Raw genomic sequence first — 19,184 nt, forward strand, 5'->3', positions numbered from 1 at the left:
GTTCTTTGATCATTTTATGTACATACAGATATGTATACAAACAGATATATGTAGATACCTAAGCCCTCACACATTCCAGAAAAGAACTCTACCATTGGCCTATAAAACAACCATGTGCTGTAGAAAACAATTAAATGGGAAATGACTACAGACATTCACTTGAAAATTTTTGTTTCCAGAGAAAAAAATATACAATAGAAAGCAATGATCAAGTATTAAACTATTGCTAAAATAGGTGACTTATATGAAATGCACATCAGAATCTCAGTGGAAGTAGGAAACCTTTAATATAGTGAGCATGAGAACAGCTATTTACCTGATCACCAAATACTTGTTGGAAACTGTCGTGTCCACGTGGACATGCTTTACTCTGGGCTGTTACATATGGCCAGGGTTCCAGACAGTCAGTTTTAAGCTCCTGTGCTTGTCCTGACTGTCACTGTGCCAAATACTATGACATCCAAAATATGTGACTGTTATTCCTCTTATTTTCCTATTATTCCTCTTGCTCATTGGCTCAGTAATGTTCTACAATATTCTACCATCTTAGAATTTATAATTGATGCTAATAATTTTTAATATTAATTATATTTTGAGATCATGATATTTTCTTGAATCAATTGTTAAAAATATTTACAAGCACATGACTTTTGCCTCAAACAAATATTTGTTAAAAGCTTTAGAAATTAAATAGGTGTGTATATTGTTATTAGTATTTCCATGTCAATTATTTTCTACTTAAAAAATAATCAGATGGTATTTTCCAGATTAAAAAAAAAATGGAAGTAAGGATAATAAGATAGTTTACCAGGTATAGGCACTTGCTTCCAAGCCTGACAACCTGAATTCTGTCTGTCTCTAGACCCCATGTACTAAAGGGAGAGATCAGGTTATTCTCTGACCTGCACATGGCAGTCTTTGCCATACACACACACAAATAAATGAAAACTGAAATTTTAAAAAGAAATAAAGAGAAAGACTATTGTTTTTAAAGCAATGTATCTAAAAAGGAAAATCCTTATCCCTGGATGAAGGTTACATTGCAGACAGAGAAAAATGACATATTTTGGTGAAAGAAGATTTTTAGGACTGTCTCATTATGTAGCTCAAGTTGGCTTCAAACTGATAGTAATCCTTAATCTTTATATCTCAAATTCCCAAGTGGTAAAACTCCAAGTGTGATCCACAATGCCAATCTGATACTGTAAATTTCAAATAATCTTGATGATGTTCAACCATATCGTCTATTAATGCTACTATAAAGATGTTGTCTCTATTTACAACATATCATAATCGATTATCTGTCAATCTGAATAACCTACTCAAATATGACAGAAAATGTTATCTATCACATCTGTATACACAATATGCATATATTCCAGTCCATTAAATATGAAACAGACAAAGAACTAAAACAGGAATTAGAAAGCAATGCCAAAATTCCTACAGAAACACACAAATATACATACATACATATATATATCATATTAAGAGGACATGTACACATACACATATACAAAGAATATTGAGATGAACATATGAACACACACTCACAATCTTTATGAAGATAATAAAAAATTTAAGAGGTATTTGGAAAATAGACATATATAATCAACCCTATACATGCATATGTTGAAAAGTTGCTATCAATGAAGTCAAATTTTACAAAACTCAACCCTAACATGAAAATGGAGGAAAGGTTTGTCACAAAAGATTTTTGTTTTTGTTAATGTTTAGGGAAAAAGCCCACAATTCTTAATGCACTTAAAAAATGTAAGTCACTCTCATATTATCAAAGTTTTATGAATAAAAAACAAAAATTAAAACATTAGACTTATTCTTTTCCTTAATTATATATATTGTTTTCAATAAATAATTTTTAGAAAATATACATGAGTTTAGATTTTTTCTTTATTTTATTTTTTTAGTTTTATTTTTTATTATATTTTTCTTATTAGTTACATTTTGTTAATTCTGCACCCCAGCTGTATCCCTCTCAGTCATTCCCTCCCCAATCCAACCCTCCCTCCCTCATCTCCTCCCTGCCCCTTTCCAAGTCCACTGATAGGGCAGGACCTCCTCCCCTTTCATCTGACCCTGTTTTATCAGGTACATTCAAGACTGGCTGCAATGTTCTCATCTGTAGGCTAAGAGGACTGCTCCTCCCTTGGGGGGTGGAGAGGTCAAAGAGCCTACCTTTGAGTTCCTGTTAAAAATAGTCCTTGTTCCCCTTACTATGGGAAACCAACTGGTTACTGAGCTACCATGGGCTATATCCGAGCAGAGGTTCTAGGTTATATCCATTCATGGTCCTTGGTTGAGTGTCAGTCTCAGAAAAGACCCCCGTGCTCAGATATATTTGGTCCTTGTGGAGCTCCTATCCTTTCCACGTCATACTAACTCCCTCTTCTTTCATATGATTTCCTGCACTCTGCTGAAGGTTTGGTTATGAGTCTTAGTATCTGCTTTGAAACACTGCTAGGTAGAGTCTTTCAGATGCCTTCTGTGATAGACTCTTGTCATACGTTGAATGCACATCCCATTTGTCTTTCTAAGTGAGGATTGATCATCTTACCCCTGGTCCTCTTTCTTGTTTATCTTCTTTAGGTGTATATATTTCATTATGTTTATCATATCTTATAGGTCTATATAAGCAAGTATATACCATGTTTGTCTTTCTCCTTCTGGGATACTTCACTCAGAATGATCTCTTCTAGATCCCTCCATTTGCTTGCAAATGTCATGATTTCCTCATTTTTGATTGCTGAGTAGTATTCCATTGTGTAAAAATACCACAATTTCTGTATCCATTCCTCCGTTGATGGACATCTGGGTTGTTTCCAGGTTCTAGCTATTAAAAAAAAAAAAAAAAAAAAAAAAAGGTGCTGCAAACATGGTTGAGCAAATGTCTTTGTTGTGCACTTGAGCAAATTTTGGGTATATACCTAGCAGTGGTATAGCTGGATCTTGAGGAGGCACTATTCCTAATTGTCTGAGAAAGTGCCAGATTGACTTCCAAAGTGGTTGTACCAGTTTGCATTCCTACCAGCAATGGAGGAGGGTTCCCCTTTCTCCAAAACCTCTCTAACATGTTTTGTCACTTGAGTTTTTCATCTTGGCCATTCTGATGGGTGTAAGGTGAAATCTCAGGGTTGTTTTAATTTGCATTTCCCTAATGGCTAATGAGGTTGAGCATTTCTTTAAGTGTTTCTCTGCCGTTCTATATTCTTCTACAGAGAATTCTGTTTAGCTCTGTTCCCCTTTTTTTTTTAATTGGATTCCTTGGTTTGTTGCTTTTCAGCTTCTTTAGTTTTTTATATATACTGGAAATTAGTCCTCTGTCAGATAAAGGGTTGGAGAAGATTCTTTCCCAATATGTAGGCATTCCTTTTGTTTTGATGATGGTGCCCTTTGCTTTACAGAAGCTTTTCAGTTTCATGAGGTCCCATTTATTGATTGTTGCTCTTAGAGCCTGTGCTGTTGGTGTTCTGTTCAGGAAGTTGTCTCCTGTGCCAATGAGTTCTAGGCTGTTCCCCACTTTTTCTTCTAACAGATTTAGAGTATCTGGTTTTATGTTGAGGTCTTTGATCCACTTGGACTTTAGTTTTGTGCAGGGTGATAAATATAGATCTATTTTCATTTTTCTGCATGTAGACATCCAGTTGGTCCAACACCATTTGTTGAAGATGCTGTCTTTTTTTCCATTGAATGGATTTGGCTTCTTTGTCCAAAATCAAGTATTCATAGGTATGTGGGTTTGTTTCTGGGTCTTCTATTTGGTTCCCTTGAGCTTCCTTTTTGTTTCTATGCCAATACCATGCAGTTTTATTACTTTTGCTCTGTAGTACAGCTTGAGATTGGGGATGGAGATACCTACAGATGATCTGTTGTTGTACAGGATTGTTTTGGAGATTCTGGGTTTTTTATTTCTCCATATGAAGCTAAGAATCTTTTTTTCAAGGTCTGTGAAGAACTGAGTTGGTATTTTGATGGGAATTGCATTGAATCTGTAGATTGCTTTTGGCAGGATGGCCATTTTCATGATGTTAATCCTACCAATCCATGAGCATGGGAGATCTTTCCATCTTCTGATATCTTCTTCAATTTCTTTCTTCAGAGACTTGAAGTTTTTCTCAAACAGGTCTTTCACTTGTTTGGTTAGTGTCACCCCAAGGTCCTTTATGTTGTTAGTGGCTATTGTGAAGGGTGTTGTTTCCCTAATTTCTTTCTCAGCCCTTTTTTCTTTGGTGTACAGGAGGGCTTCTGATTTTTTTCAGTTGATTTTGTATCCTGCCACTTTGCTGAAGGTGTTTATCAGCTGGAGGAGTTCTCTGGTTGAATTTTTGGGGTCTCTCATGTATACAATCATATCATCTGCAAAAAGTGACACTTTGACCTCTTCCTTTCTGATTGTATCCCTTTGATCTCCTTTAGTTTTCTTATTGCTCTGCCTATGGCTCAGCCGTTAAAGGCTATGCTCCCAATCAAAATATAGATTTTTTTTTCTTATGTAGCTTATTTGAAAAGCCATTAGAAGATAATTATTAAATATATTGAGAATATGGTTTTCTATTACTGATGTAATATATAGTGATATCAATGTATTTCCTAGTTTTTACCAAATATCAAAATATATATAACTTTTCACATCAATTACTAAACAGATGCTACATACTCTAAACATATACAATACAGTATAAAATATATGAATACATAGACATATGTAAACAATATATCATGAATATAATATACTATACACAAATAACAAACAAAATATTAGTTTTATGTTTTATTAATGCATATAATTTATATAATCCTGTATACAATTATTAACACATAAATACAAATAATAAAATTTTTATTTTAGAAGCAAAACTATGAGACACGATCATTAAAAATACAAAATTTAGCTCTTTGTTAACTGTTTACTTCACAGAAAAACTTTATTCCAAAAGCAGACCTGAAATTGTTTCCCTGAATTGTTATTGGATACACAATAAATAAACTTTGAAGATTATTTTTTGCCAACCACTTACCTTATCACCAAAATTGTTTTTTAATTTAATTTTACGCATATGTTTATTTATTATAATTTACTCATTTTGTGTCCCCACTGCAGCGCGTTCCCTCCTCCCAGCCCCACCCTCCCTCCTTCTTCTATCCTCTGTGCCCTTTCCCTAGCACCCTGATAAGGGAAGGACCTCTTTCCTCTCTGTCATGCCCTAGCCTAACAGGTCTCATCGAGACTGGCTGCATAATCTTCCTATGTGACCTGGCAAGGCTGCACCCCCTAGGGGGAGGTGGTCAAAGAGCCCGCCACTGAGTTCATGTCAGAGACAGCCCCTGTTCCCTTTACCAGGGTGCCCACTTGGAGACTGAGCAGCCTATGGGCTTCCTTTGAACATGGGGGCTAGGTCCTCTCCATGCATAGTCCTTGGTTGTAGTATTGGTCTCATCAGGCCCCCTGAACAACCACTTTGCAAATCAATCTGATACTTTCTCAGAAAATTAGGAATAGTGCTACCTCAAGATCCAGCTATACCACTCTTTGGCATATACCCAAAAATGCCCCACCATTCAATAAGGACATTTATTCAACCATGTTTGTAGCAGCTTTATTTGTAATAGCCAGAACCTGGAAACAACCCAGATGTCCCTCAACAGAGGAATGGATACAGAAAGTATGGTGCATTTACACAATGGAATACTACTCAGCAATTAAAAACAGGGAAATCATGAAATTTGCAGGCACTACACTTGATCTTAGAAAGACAGATGGGATGTGCATCGAACGTATGACAGGAGTCTACTGAGCGCATCTGAAAGACTCTAACTAGCAGTGTTTTCAAAGCAAAGACTCATGACCAAACCTTTGGCAGAGTACAGGGAATCATAAGAAAGAAGGGGAGTTAGTCTGATGGGGAAAAGATAGGAGCTCCACAAGGACCAAATATATCTGGGCACAGGGTCTTTTCTGAGACTGACATTCAACCAAGGACCATGTATGGACATAACCTAGAACCTCCACTCAGATGTAGCCTGTGGTAGCTCAGTAACCAATTGGTTTCCCAAAGTGAGGGGAACAGGGACTATTTCTAACAGGAACTCGATGACTGGCTCTTTGGTCTCCCCGAAGGGAGGAGCAGTCCTGTTAGGCCACAGAGGAGGGCTTTGCAGCCAGTCCTGAAGATACCTGATAAAACAGGATCAGATGAATGGGGAGGAGGTCCCCCCCATCAGTGGACTTGGAAAGGGGCACGGTGGAGATGAGGGAGGGAGGGAGGGAGGGAGGGACTGGGAGGGAATGAGGGATCGGGACACGGCTGGGATACAGAGTTAATAAAATGTAACTGATAAAAAAAAATAAAATAAAATAAAAAAAAAAGTGAAAAAAAAAAAAAGAAATTTGCAGGCAAATGGTAGGAACTAGAAAAGATCATCCTGACTGATGTTATCCAGAAGCAGAAAGACACATAGAATATATATATATATATATATATATATATATATATATATACTTATAAGTGGCTATTAGCCATATACTTAGCCTATGTCATACATTAAAATCAAATATATAACAAAATCTATAGTCCTAAAGAAACTAAACAACAAGGAGGACCCAAGGGAAGAGGCTTAATCTTCATTCAGAAAGGCAAAGAGGATAAGCATGAGAAGTAGGAGAAGACAAGGAACAGGACAGGAGCTTTCCACAGAAGCCCTCTGAAAGATTCTACCCACCAGGGTATTGAAGGAGATACTGAGACTCATAGCCAAACTTTGGGCAGAGTGCAGGAATTCTTATGGAAGAAGATGGAGATAGAAGAACCTGGAGAGGACAGAAGCTCCATACAGAGAAAAACAGAGCTATAATGGGAAATTTTAAAGACATAATACCCATAAAAAACTATTGCATTTATGATTTTGTTGTGTAATTTTTCTATTCTACTACAGCCCTACATTTAATTAAACAATTCTCAAAGTGACAAAGATAAAAGAACATGCCAACTTTCACATCCTTGCAGGTAACAAAATAAAATCATATTTCAAACTAGTTGCTAAAAGAAAAATCTAAGAAAATGCAGTTAAAATAAGGTCAGCCATCAGATATGTCACGTATTAAGTTCTCATTGCTATTCTGAGCAGCGATCTAAAAACACAGACCCTACATTAGATAACATGAAAAAGCCGCTTTATGTAACTGAAAGAAAAAGACTACTGAATCAGGCCCACCAGTTCTTAATCTCTAGGAACTTAGGGAAAAACAACAAACAAACAACAACAAAAACTGGGAATAAGTTGGATTGCATGTGTTTAATAATTCATATGTTTATATTTTATTAAACTAAATTGACTTGAGATACATATATTTGGTTTACCTTGGCATTCTTTCACTTGTGTTGTTTTTTTTTTTTTTTTTCTTATTAGTTGCATTTTGTTAACTCTGTGTCCCAGCTTTATCCTGCTCCCTCATTCCCTCCCCAACCCCACACTCCCACCCTGGTCTCCTCCCTGCCTCTTTCCAAGTCCACTGATAGAGGGGACCTCTTCCCCTTTCATTTGACCTTGTTTTATCAGGAATCTTCAGAACTGGCTGCAAAGTCCTCCCTGTGGCCTAACAGGACTGTTCCTCCCTGGGGTGGGGGGGGGAGGTCAAAGAGCCTGCCCTTGAGATCCTGTTAGAAATAGTCCTTGTTCCCCTTACTTTGGGAAACTACTTGGTTACTGAGCTACCACTGGCCACATCTGAGCAGAAGTTCTAGGTTATATCCTTAGATGGTCCTTGGTTGAGTCTCAGTCTCAGAAAAGACCCTGTGCCCAGATATATTTGGTCCTTGTAGAGCTCCTATCCTTTCCATATCATACTAACTCCCCTTCTTTCATATGATTCCCTGCACTCTGCTGAGGGTTTGGTTCACTTGTGTTTTTTAAGACTAAAAACTTGAGAAAAGTATGAATATTAAAAGCCAAATGTGGGTGAAACCTAACAATAACATAAGACCATAGGTTCACCAGTTGCATTTTTCAGACTCCTGAAAACATAGACAGCACAAGATTTTTGATTTTTATGATGATACTTTTTGTCGCTTAGGGAAGTTTCACTAACCTAATGTTCAAAAACCACAGTTTGTCTTACTGCTGTTAGACCTGGAGGCAAAATAAGTGAAAACCTCTCTCTCCAAACCTATCTTGATTCTAGGAGGGTATTCTGGCAGAATTTTATGAAAAATGTATTTGTTTGGTTTTTTATTGTGTTTTATGGTTGTGGGTGATTTTCTTGCATGTATATCTATGCACAGCACCAATGCCAGAACAGTAAATCAGAATATCCTGGGACTGAAGTTACAGATAGTTGCGAGCTATCACATAGGTGCTGAGGATTGAACCTATATCTTCTGGAAGAACAGCCAGTGCTTTTAACTACTGAGTCATCTTTCTGGCCTTGGTCCACATATTTTTTATAATCACCTAAAATAACATTTACTATTTTATTATTCATAAACTAGTTTATTAATCAGAAACTAAAAGAACATGATTAAAGCTTCATGTACCCTCAAGCACTATACATTTTTGATGTGGAAAATTTTTTCTATTGCTTGTTTTTTATTTAAAATTACTAATGTTTAAAAGATACAACATTATTTTAAAAATTCAGACTAATTTCTCATTGACTTTTATTAAACTGTTGTTTTGTTGGTTTTTTATCTTGTTATTTTTTTATGTTTTTAGATTAGTGTACATTTTTTGGCTAATAAATTATTTTTATGCTCAAAACTAAAAAAAAAAAACCTATAACTTTCTTCTAGTTTTTAGTTGACAATAATTGATTATACAGTGGATTATTTTATTTAAAAGTTATCTGACTATTGAATTTTCAGGTCTGTTTTTTTAAAGATGTCCTGCTATGTCTGGGTGAATTGTACTCAAGTCAACTCCCTCCTTGAATGATGCATGCAATCTTGCTAGCTAAGCTTTCACTGTCTTCTTAATGCCATCAAAGACAGAGGTCATTAATCATACCCCAAAGCAGAGAACTATAGTTTTTATTTCTGTATTTTCAAGGTGCTAAATAAAATCTGTTATATTTTATGTTCAAGGAGATTTACTCAACTATTTATTATACAACTCTACCCATTAACTTATCTCCTGTTAGCTATCACTTCACATTTCAAAATCAATAGTTAATTCTACTGCAGTTATATGTCCATTGAAGAAGCATAGAGCAACAAAATTGTCAAGTTGCTCAATAAGCTACAAATTTTATAATGGTGTTAGCTTATTTTCAGCATCTTGCTGTTATTTAATTTTCAATCTTTTAAATCATATTAAACTCAAAACAAAGATTAATCTCTGATAAACTTTTAATATTTTAACCATAAATTGAATCACCCTGAAATAAATAGTACATGTTCAAACATTATGTATATGCATATTTGTTAACATCATTTTATGAAGATCTGGTAAATATACTTATTTTAAAGAAATTTTATTCTCTTAGAAGTATATATTTGCTGTATTGATCTCCAGTCTCACCTGTGCTGCCAGAACCACCACACGGCTTTCCAGGACTGATGAAAATACTGGCTCCTGTGGTTTAAGCACAGATACCACATTCTCAGCTTTCCATCTTCACCATCCTCAAAACACTTTCACTATGATCTCTGGAAATAGGGCTTTCTATTTAGCAAAATGTTCTTTGTTTTTTCACTGAGAATCGTTCTTCAAGTTACCATCTGGTGCTTCAGCTACAGCAGGAGTCAATCTCCTAAATCGTGAGTCAGTTTGCAGTGTTTCTACCACCATCTAAGGAGCACTCCGTGGTTTTCATGCTCGCTAATTTATCTGAGTCTTCTCTTCTGTACTCATATTCATCGTAATAGCACTTTTCTAAAACACATGAAATTCAAATTCTCGTCCTCAGTTATTTGTGTCCTCGGAGCCAGTAGAGGTTCTGAATATCTCACAAGTCTTTATTTCCCATATCATTAAACACATTTCAGTTCATTTCGCAAGACTATGAAAACAAACAAAATAAAAGTAGACACAGGTAATTCTAAATATCCATAAAATAGATCATATTTTAGTAGGGAAAAAAAATCCTTCAAAGGCTCCTGTTTCAAAAACCTAGATTTCCTCATATAGAAATAAAACAATGTGGCTGAGGAAATGTTTCATTCAGTAAAAGGTTTGTGAGGAAAACAGAATAACTGAATTATGATCTCCAACACTCATGTAGAGTGGTGGGTGTAGCTATTACCTTCTGTAATCAAAGCTTCTGGGAGCTTAGACAGTAGGCTACCTGGAGCTTTCTGGCTATCCTGTCAATCAAAACCACTGAGGTTCAGAGAGACTTGACTCAAAAATACAAGGTGGAAAGCAGTCATGGAAGACATGTAGCATCAACAAATAGATGCACCCATATATGCACCCATACACCAATGGAGTGGAGAAAGAAAGAGAGAGAGAAAAAGAGACAGGCAAGAAGAGGGAGAGAAAGAGGGGGAGGGAATACAGACTAGGTCATTGGATTTTGCCCTGTTAAAAAATCCAGTTCAAAAGGATCAAATTCTTTAGTAAAAGTCTGTAAAGACTGAAACTATTAGATGAAAACATAGAAAAAATTTGTTACAGACATTGGAGGGACATCTGAACAGGTCACCATTTATTTAAAAAGTAATGCCTGTAACGACTGAACAGGTCCTCATGAAACTCAAAATCTTCTACACAAGAAACACTTTTCCAGTAAAGACACAGCCTACAGAATGGGACAAAATGTTTGTTTGCTATTGATCTAGATGAATTATATCTAAACTATACAGAGAACTAAGCAACAGTAACAACAGCAGAAACTAAACAAGGACAAAAACAAAACAACAATAAATAGCCAATAAACATGAAAAAATATGTATAATCAGTGACTATTACAGAATTTTAAATTGAAGTCATTTGAATTTTATCTAACCATATCCAAATGGCAGTCATTCAGAAAACAAATAAGCACTCGTGTAAAAATTTAGACAAAAAAAAAAAGGTATTATTCTTGCTGGTAGGACTATAAACTAGTCTTAACACCATGGTAGTATGATAGTCAAAGCTACCATATGGCTATCTGTGTCACTCCTGGTTGTTTACCTGCACTAGTCTAAGCAAAGACTTCTCAAAGATGCTTGCACATCGATGTTTACTGCAGCACGGTTGAGTTAGAAAAGTTATGGATTCAAACTAAATCTCTAAAAACTGAGGAATGGATAAGGAAAGTGTACCATATATACATGGAAATTTTCTGGCCGTAAAAAGTAACATACTCAAGTTAGTTTGGAGATAATCATATTTGCAAATTGAGCTAACCTAAAAATTAAAGAACATATGCTTTCTTTCATATGTGATCATTACATGTTATATATAAAATCAAATAACTGCCCAAAACCTGGTTGTAGGATAGAAATTATGTAGGGTAACAAACAGGACTAATGAGAAAAGAGAAGCTTAAAGAGGGAGTATTCTCAATGTACAATAGATAATTGCATCAAACTGTCACCATGTAAATGAATATATACAATAAGTGAAATTAAAATTTCTTTGCCTTACAACCCTTTGAAAATGTAAAGAATTAGCACTATTGGTTAAGATGCTTTCAATAACAAGATTTGAATAAAAACTACTCCAGTTACTTTTTTTTTTCATTAAATACACTTTAAAATGATATTATTTAACAAAATTTTAAATGTACTTTTCAGGCACAGAAAGTCTTTAGAATTTAATCATGTGATTTAAATAAAACTTTGTTCTCATGGAATGATACCCACTCCCTACTATTCCTGGGAGGAGGCAATTATCATTACTTTTGCTCCCATGAGTCTGATGATTTTTAAATGCTTCGTATACGTGAAATCACGAATTCTTTGTCTCACTTAACTGTCATATTTCTCCTAGTGTTATGTACTCCAGATTCTTCAAGAACACACCATAATGGCAGGATTTCTTTCATTGTTGAGGATGAACAATATTTCACCAAATGTTCTTATTACTTCCTGTACCCTGAATGATAATGAATATGAACAGAATTTCAACATTTTGTTACTTTAAAAATCTCACCAATGTATATCTGAGGACAGGTAATTCTTTGACTAATTGATATGATTTACTTTTCAGATAAAATAACAGGGGGGTTCTGGGTTAACACAGTATTTTGAAGTTTTGTAAAAGTCAGAACTTTTCTATAGTGGGTGGCTTCAGAATATTACACCACCTTAAAGAATACACAGCGGTTTCAGTTTCTCCATAACCTAATCAAAAGTCATGATGTTTATATTATCTGATCTAAAGAACTGAATAAGGAACAAGCTGGTTTTAGAGGTTTATACCTTTAATTCCAGAAGTCAAGAGGCAGAGGCCTGTTGACATCATGAATTCTTTTCTAACCAGGGCTACATGGTGAGACTGTCCAAAAACAGAAAAAAATATGAACGAAACAAAGCACAAGGAAGCAGGACAGTAATTGATGAATGTGCTTGACTGTGCTGGAGAATTCATGGGCATTTGCATAGAGACAAACACTCCAAAGTATGTACATTAAATATGCATATGTTTGTGTGTGTATTATGCTTCTATTAAACATTATAAATTCTGCTTTCTTCTGATAGTTTCACAAAAATAGTTCTGAGTTGTGTATATTAACTGGACTCTAACAATTATGTCCTGGGACTTACTCCAAGGTAGAAGTTGACTTAATCATTTATCTATTTTCTGTTCATATTTTATGGTGTTTTTTTTAGTTGGCATATATAAATTTTACATATGGATGGGTTACCATGAGATATATTGTTATATAGATATATTTTATATTAAGTTAGGGTAATTGACATGTCTGGACCTTGAATATGTGTTATTTATGATGAGAGCATTCCTTTTACTGTGCTTAAGTATACAGCTGATGATTGTTAATCCTAGTCATTCTAACACGACATACAACAGAAGAAACTGTATCTAATGACTAACTGTAGCACTGTACACTATACCCTATACACTATACCCTCAGACACTGGAAGCCATCATTTTCCAAATATCATATAAAGTGAAATATTTTAGATTCTACATATGAGTAATATTATGTGATACTTGTCCTTTTATATCACTAATTTTAATATTTCATTCTACTAATTGTAATATCCTACGAGATCTCTAATATTGTTGCAAATGGCAGGATTTTATATTTTTATGAACAAATAATATTACACAGTACATGTTATCAATATTCATTAATTATAGACATACGTTAACCCACTGCTTTAGGTACTATAAATACTATTTCAGGAAAGATAGAATGCATATGTATTTTTAGTGGTCTTCAACACCTTTACATGAACACTTTAATATGTCAAAATTTTATCAACTGTTCAGACTAGGCTTTCTGCTTTTTATATTTAAAAAATAAATGTTGTTTAACATACATCTTATTGCTGATTTTTTTCTCATATTCTTCTTTTAACCTTTAAATAAATGGTTCTCTACCTACTTCAGTATCTGTGTAAGAGCCTATGTAGGGACCGTCTTCATGTGATAAGCTAAAATAGTTTTCCAAAGTTGATTGAAGTTTTCCAAATGTCAAGGTCTGTGTAGATATATTTACATTTATTCATTATAGAAATGATCTCATTATGTTACACAAAAGTAGCAGCAGCAGCTTTGCACACTCTAACATCATCTGAACAAAAATAGAGACATTCCTAAATCTCTAATAAAAAAAAAAAAAAAACAACTATAGGCTAGGATCATATAGAAGGGGAGGAGGTCCTTCCTTATCAGTGGACCAGGGGAGAGGCACAGGGGGAACAGAGGGAGGGAGGATGGGATTGGGAGAAGATGATGTAGAGCTACAGCCAGGACACAAAGTGAATAAATTGTAATAAATAATAAATTTAAAAAATTTAAACAAAAGTAAAATACAAAACTTCACCAAGCAGAAAAAGCAAACTTATGTTACTGCTGCAGTATTTGGCATGGTGAGTTCAACTATATTTTTAATTAATTTATTTATTCACTTTACATCTCAATCATAACACCTCTTCTCCTTCCAGTCCTACCTTCCCTCTTCCCTGTATCTCCCTCCACTCCCCCTTAGAAAAAAGGAGCTCCCCCAAACTACCCCTCCCAGCATGCCAAGTCCTATCAGGACTGAGCACACCCTCTGTTACAGTGGCCTAGCCAGGCAGCCCCACCAGGAGGAAGTGACTGAAAAGCAAGCAAAAGAATCCTTGTCAGAGACAGAACCTTTTCGTCTTGCTAGCAGATCCACAGGAACACCAAGCTGTCCATCCATCTTGTAAAAATTTTGAGTCAAAGTTTTTGTAGGTGAGTTCGTGTTCCCTTCCCTCTACTTGGAGGCCTGTCCAGTTTGAATGTAGCCTCTTCAGTCTCTATGTCCCCCACTAGTAGGAGTCTCCAGTGGAGTCACCCCCAAATCTTCCCAGGAGCATACCCTTTCATAGGTCTCCAGCTTATTTCAGAGACCAATGTTTCTCTTCTTTCTGCATTCCCTCCTTCCTCTTTCCCCACTTTCTCCAATCAGATCCCCACCTTCATTTCCCTCAGAACTCTTTCTTACACTGTTCCCTCTCTTGGAGTATTTCCTCTATCTTTTCTATTTCCCCTTCTTAGTGGGATTCTGGCTTTCTCCCTTGGGCCCTTCTTTTTACTTAACAGCACATGCTGGCAAAAATGTGGAGAAAAGAGAACAGTGCTCCATTGCTGGGGGAATTCAAACCTGCACAACCACTATGAAATCAATTTGGAGGTTCTCAGAAAACTGGGAATAGCTCTACCTTGAGATCCAGGAGTAGCATTGCTGGGAACATACCCAAAAGATGCTCTATCATACAACAACTACATTTGCTCAATTTTTGGTGAATGTCCATGTGGAATGTATACAATTTACCCTTGTTCATTCAAATGCTGATTTCTCTATCCCACTTTCTGGTTTCAATCTGGACATTGCATTGTGATAACCTGTCTCAAGTTTGTGTAAACATGCCACCATTTGTTCTCTGTAATTTCAATAAAATAACCAGCCAATGCTGTGTAATGGAGACAATGGGGGTGGCATCCTGGTCCAGAGGGGAAGAGAAGGAAGAGAGTGGGAGGAGTCGGATCAAAGATTGGCAGGACAGGACCTGGAACCAAGAAGAGAGATGAACCAGACCTAAGATGTGACTAAAAGCAAGTATAATGTATAAAAATTGAATGGTAGGAAACTATGCAGGCTCAAAGGTTGAGGATGGAGTTGCCTAGCATTGTGCTCTAGGTTAACTAAATCCATTCTAGCCTCTGTGTGGTGATTTGGGTATACAGCAGGTTTAGGAATAATTGCTATTTAACTAAAAGATAAATAATAAATATTAATAATCAACAGCACTCAGCTATGTTCATAGTAACATTATTTATTATAGCCAGACACTGGAAATAATCCAAATGTCCCTCAACCAAAGAAAGGATAAAGAAACTGGCACATTTGCACAATGGAATACTACTCAGCTAATAACAAACAAGGAAATCATGAAATTTGCAGGCAAATAGATGAAACTAGAAAAAAAATTATCCTCCGTGAGGTAGCCCAGACCCAGAAAGATACATATGGTATATAATCACTTATAAGCCAATAAAAGCCATATAATGTGAGATAAACATACTATTTCACAGACCCAAAAAAGCTGAGTTCACCTTCTTAACTTAGATTAAAAGGTAAACTTACCCAATTTAGCCTCCACCCAGATCTGTAGCCACAGGTATGGGTGCTCTGTTGATGGCAGTGCTCTCTCCATGCCATTAGCCATTGTAAAATTAACCTTCATACTGTACTACAACAGAGGGATTCTGTTTCTTCCACACATTTCACACCAAAGCAAAGCACTTTCCCATACCAATGTTTATAATAATATTCTCATTTTAATAGTGATATTTAAAATATATTTATCTCCATCTAAATGTTTCCTTTAAGAAAAATTATATGCCTAGGAGTGGTATAGCTGGAACTTGAGGAAGCATTATTCCTAGTTGTCTGAGAAAGTGCCAGATTGATTTCCAGAGCAGGTGTACAAATTTACATTCCCACCAGCAGTGGAGGAGGGTTCTCCTTTCTCCACAACCTCTCCACCATGTGTTCTCAATTGAGATTTTTATCTTGGCCATTCTGATGGGTCTAAGGTGAAATCTCAGGGTCGTTTTGATTTGCATTTCCCTGATGACTAAGGACATTGAGCATTTCTTTAAGTGTTTCTCTGCAATTCAATATCCATTCTATGCATTCCTATGCATATATCCATTCTCTATACCATTCCTATGCATATATCCATTCTCTATACCATTCCTATGCATATATCCAAAAGAGGCTCAAGTGCACAATAAGGAAATTTACTCAACCATGTCTGTAAAAGTTTTATTTGTAATAGCCGGAAGCTGGAAACAACCCAGATGTCCCTCAACTGAAGAATGGATACAGAAATTGTGGTACATTTACACAAGGGAATATTACTAAGCAATAAAAAATAAAGAAATCATGAAATTTGCAGGTAAATGGTGGGAACTGGAAAAGATAATCTTGAGTGAGCTGTCCCAGAAGCAGAAAGATACACACAGTATATACTCACTCATAAAGACATATAATATAGGATAAACCTACTAAAATCTGTACACCTAAAGAAACTAATCAAGAGGGAGGACTCTAGTTAAATGCTCAATCCCCATCCTGAAAGGCAAAGAGGATGGACATCAGAAGAAGAAAGCAGGATACAAGTTAGGAGCCTGCCACAGAGGGCCTCTGAAAGGCTCTGTCCTGCAAATTGTCAAAGCAGATGCTGAGACTTTTTTGGCCAATTGTTGGGCAGAGTGCAGGGAATCTTATAAAAGAAGTGGGAAACAGTGAAATCTGGAGAGGATATGAGCTCCACAAGGAGAGCAACAAAACCAAAAAATTTGAAGCACAGGGGTCTTTCCAGAGACTCATACTCCAACCAAGTACCATGCATGAAGATAACCTAGAACCCTGCACAGATGTAGCCCATGGCAGTTCAGTGTCCAAGTGGGTTTCATAGTAATGGAAACAGGGACTGTCTCTAACATGAACTGATTGTCCTGCTCTTTGATCACCTCCCCCTGAGGGGGGAGCAGCATTACCAGGCCACAGAAGAAGACAATGCAGCCACTTCTGATGAGATCTAATAGACTAGGATCAGAAGGAAGGAGAGGAAGACCTCCCCTATTAGTGTACTAGGGGAGGGGCATTAATGGAGAAGGGGGAGGGAAGGTGGATTTGGGAGGGGGGAGGAGTTTATGAGGGGGGAAACAAAGTGAATAAAGTATAATTAATAAAAATTTAAAAAAATAAAAAATTGAAGGTTTTATGCATAAGTTTTTAATAAACATTGTAGTATGATAGAAAATACAGGCCAATTATTAATTGACAGGATATAATGATAGAGAAAAGTAAGCTGAATATAATAAAGGTTTTAATCTTTGTATCTTTTCAAGAGAAACAATCTAAGTGAAACCTTGATATCTATGATTTACAGAAATTTTCCTATGTTGAAAAATTATGGGGGCTATAATGCTGATTTCCCTTCGATCTTTACAGTTAGACATTATTAAAGAAAATAAAAATTATATTTGGAGAGACCCAAAATGCTTACATGACTCATATAAATTGGTTAAGCTTACAAATTCTGGAGCTACATTTGAAACTGTATTTGTCACCCAAACTCTGTTACTTTCTAGTCAAATTCTAAATTTTTCTTGCATGGTAACTTATTCCATCTTAGTTTTGCAATGGTTAGAAATTATTTCTCAGAGACTTATAGGAACTATTCAGTTAGAATCATGTGAAAAGAAAAAGCAGCTGGTCTCCATCAGATTAGCTTATAGAAAAGTTTGTTGGCAGTTTTCTTTGTTGATGATGAATATGGAAGATCCAACCCACTGTGGATGGTGACAACCCTGGAGAAGGCGCTCTGGTTTGTCTGAGAAATCAACCTGAGTGAACGAGAGGAACAAGCGACTAAGCAGCATTGCCTTTTGGTCTCTGACTCAATTCCTGCTTCAGGTTCCTGCCTTGAATTCCAGGCCTGAATCCCATTCATTGTAGAGTACAACTGTAAATTGAAATAAAACTTTTCTTCCTCGGCTCCTTTTGGTCCTGTTTATTGGTAGAATAGAAATGAAACTAAGACATTTTGTTTACCAAATATAATCATGAAACTGTTTTATTACTGAAAAACACTTTTCCAACCTTTGAAAAATTTCCAGATTTTTAATACTTTAAAGTTCAAAGACTAAGCTGTCATTTCCTGTATATTAGCACATCTAATAGTTTAAATTATTAGCAGATATTAAATTTATTTCGGTTTTCAGGATTATTGTTCTCTTGAATTTAACATTTTATATGTAGGTATCTATAGGTGGGTAAGAACATTAACAAGAGAGATGAAAGAGTTAAAACATGAGAAGACATTTACACATAGTGTTGGAACACTGCCAGAAGGATGCAGTGTACCTTGGAGAACTGTGAGAGAGGATCCAGGAAAAAGGCAGAAGACCTTTTACCTCAGGTGCATTTTGTTCCTTGGATTGTTCTTGGACATGATTTTGTTTGTCAAACATTTACGTTCATTTTATGAGATGCTTGTGCTTATGTTTAGGGGATTGACAAAACAAAGTTATAGAACCCAACATGGTCAGTGCATCCTGAATATGGATGTGGCCTTCTGCATTCCCAGTTATAATCTACGAGATGTGCCAGGCAATTGTGTTTAAACTGGTCTGTCCTGAGAGTGTTCTGGGAAAGGACTGCTCTGTTAAGTTTTAGTATGTGCAAACTGACATTTATTTACATGTTTTCCTGATCATGTTTTTCTGAACTCAAGCAATCTTTTTGGATCATTGTTTTCTTTGTTATATTCATGTAGTAAAGTACACTGAAACTAGAGTAGCTTTGTCTACACCATCAAACTGTAGTCTACCTTTGTCTTTAAGGTCCTCAGAGCACAGGCACATCTTACACGAAGCTCTGCATTGGTAAGTAAAATTCAACACATGTGAAACCTATAGCCAACCTTGCTTTGGTTTTATTCCACAGTTAATGTGACTAATTAGGCAAGTTACATTTTTTTTTGTCTCTGTATTTTTTTCTATTCTCTGAA

Source organism: Meriones unguiculatus, chromosome 20, assembly GCF_030254825.1.
Source record: "Meriones unguiculatus strain TT.TT164.6M chromosome 20, Bangor_MerUng_6.1, whole genome shotgun sequence".
Classification (NCBI taxonomy): Eukaryota; Metazoa; Chordata; class Mammalia; order Rodentia; family Muridae; genus Meriones; species Meriones unguiculatus.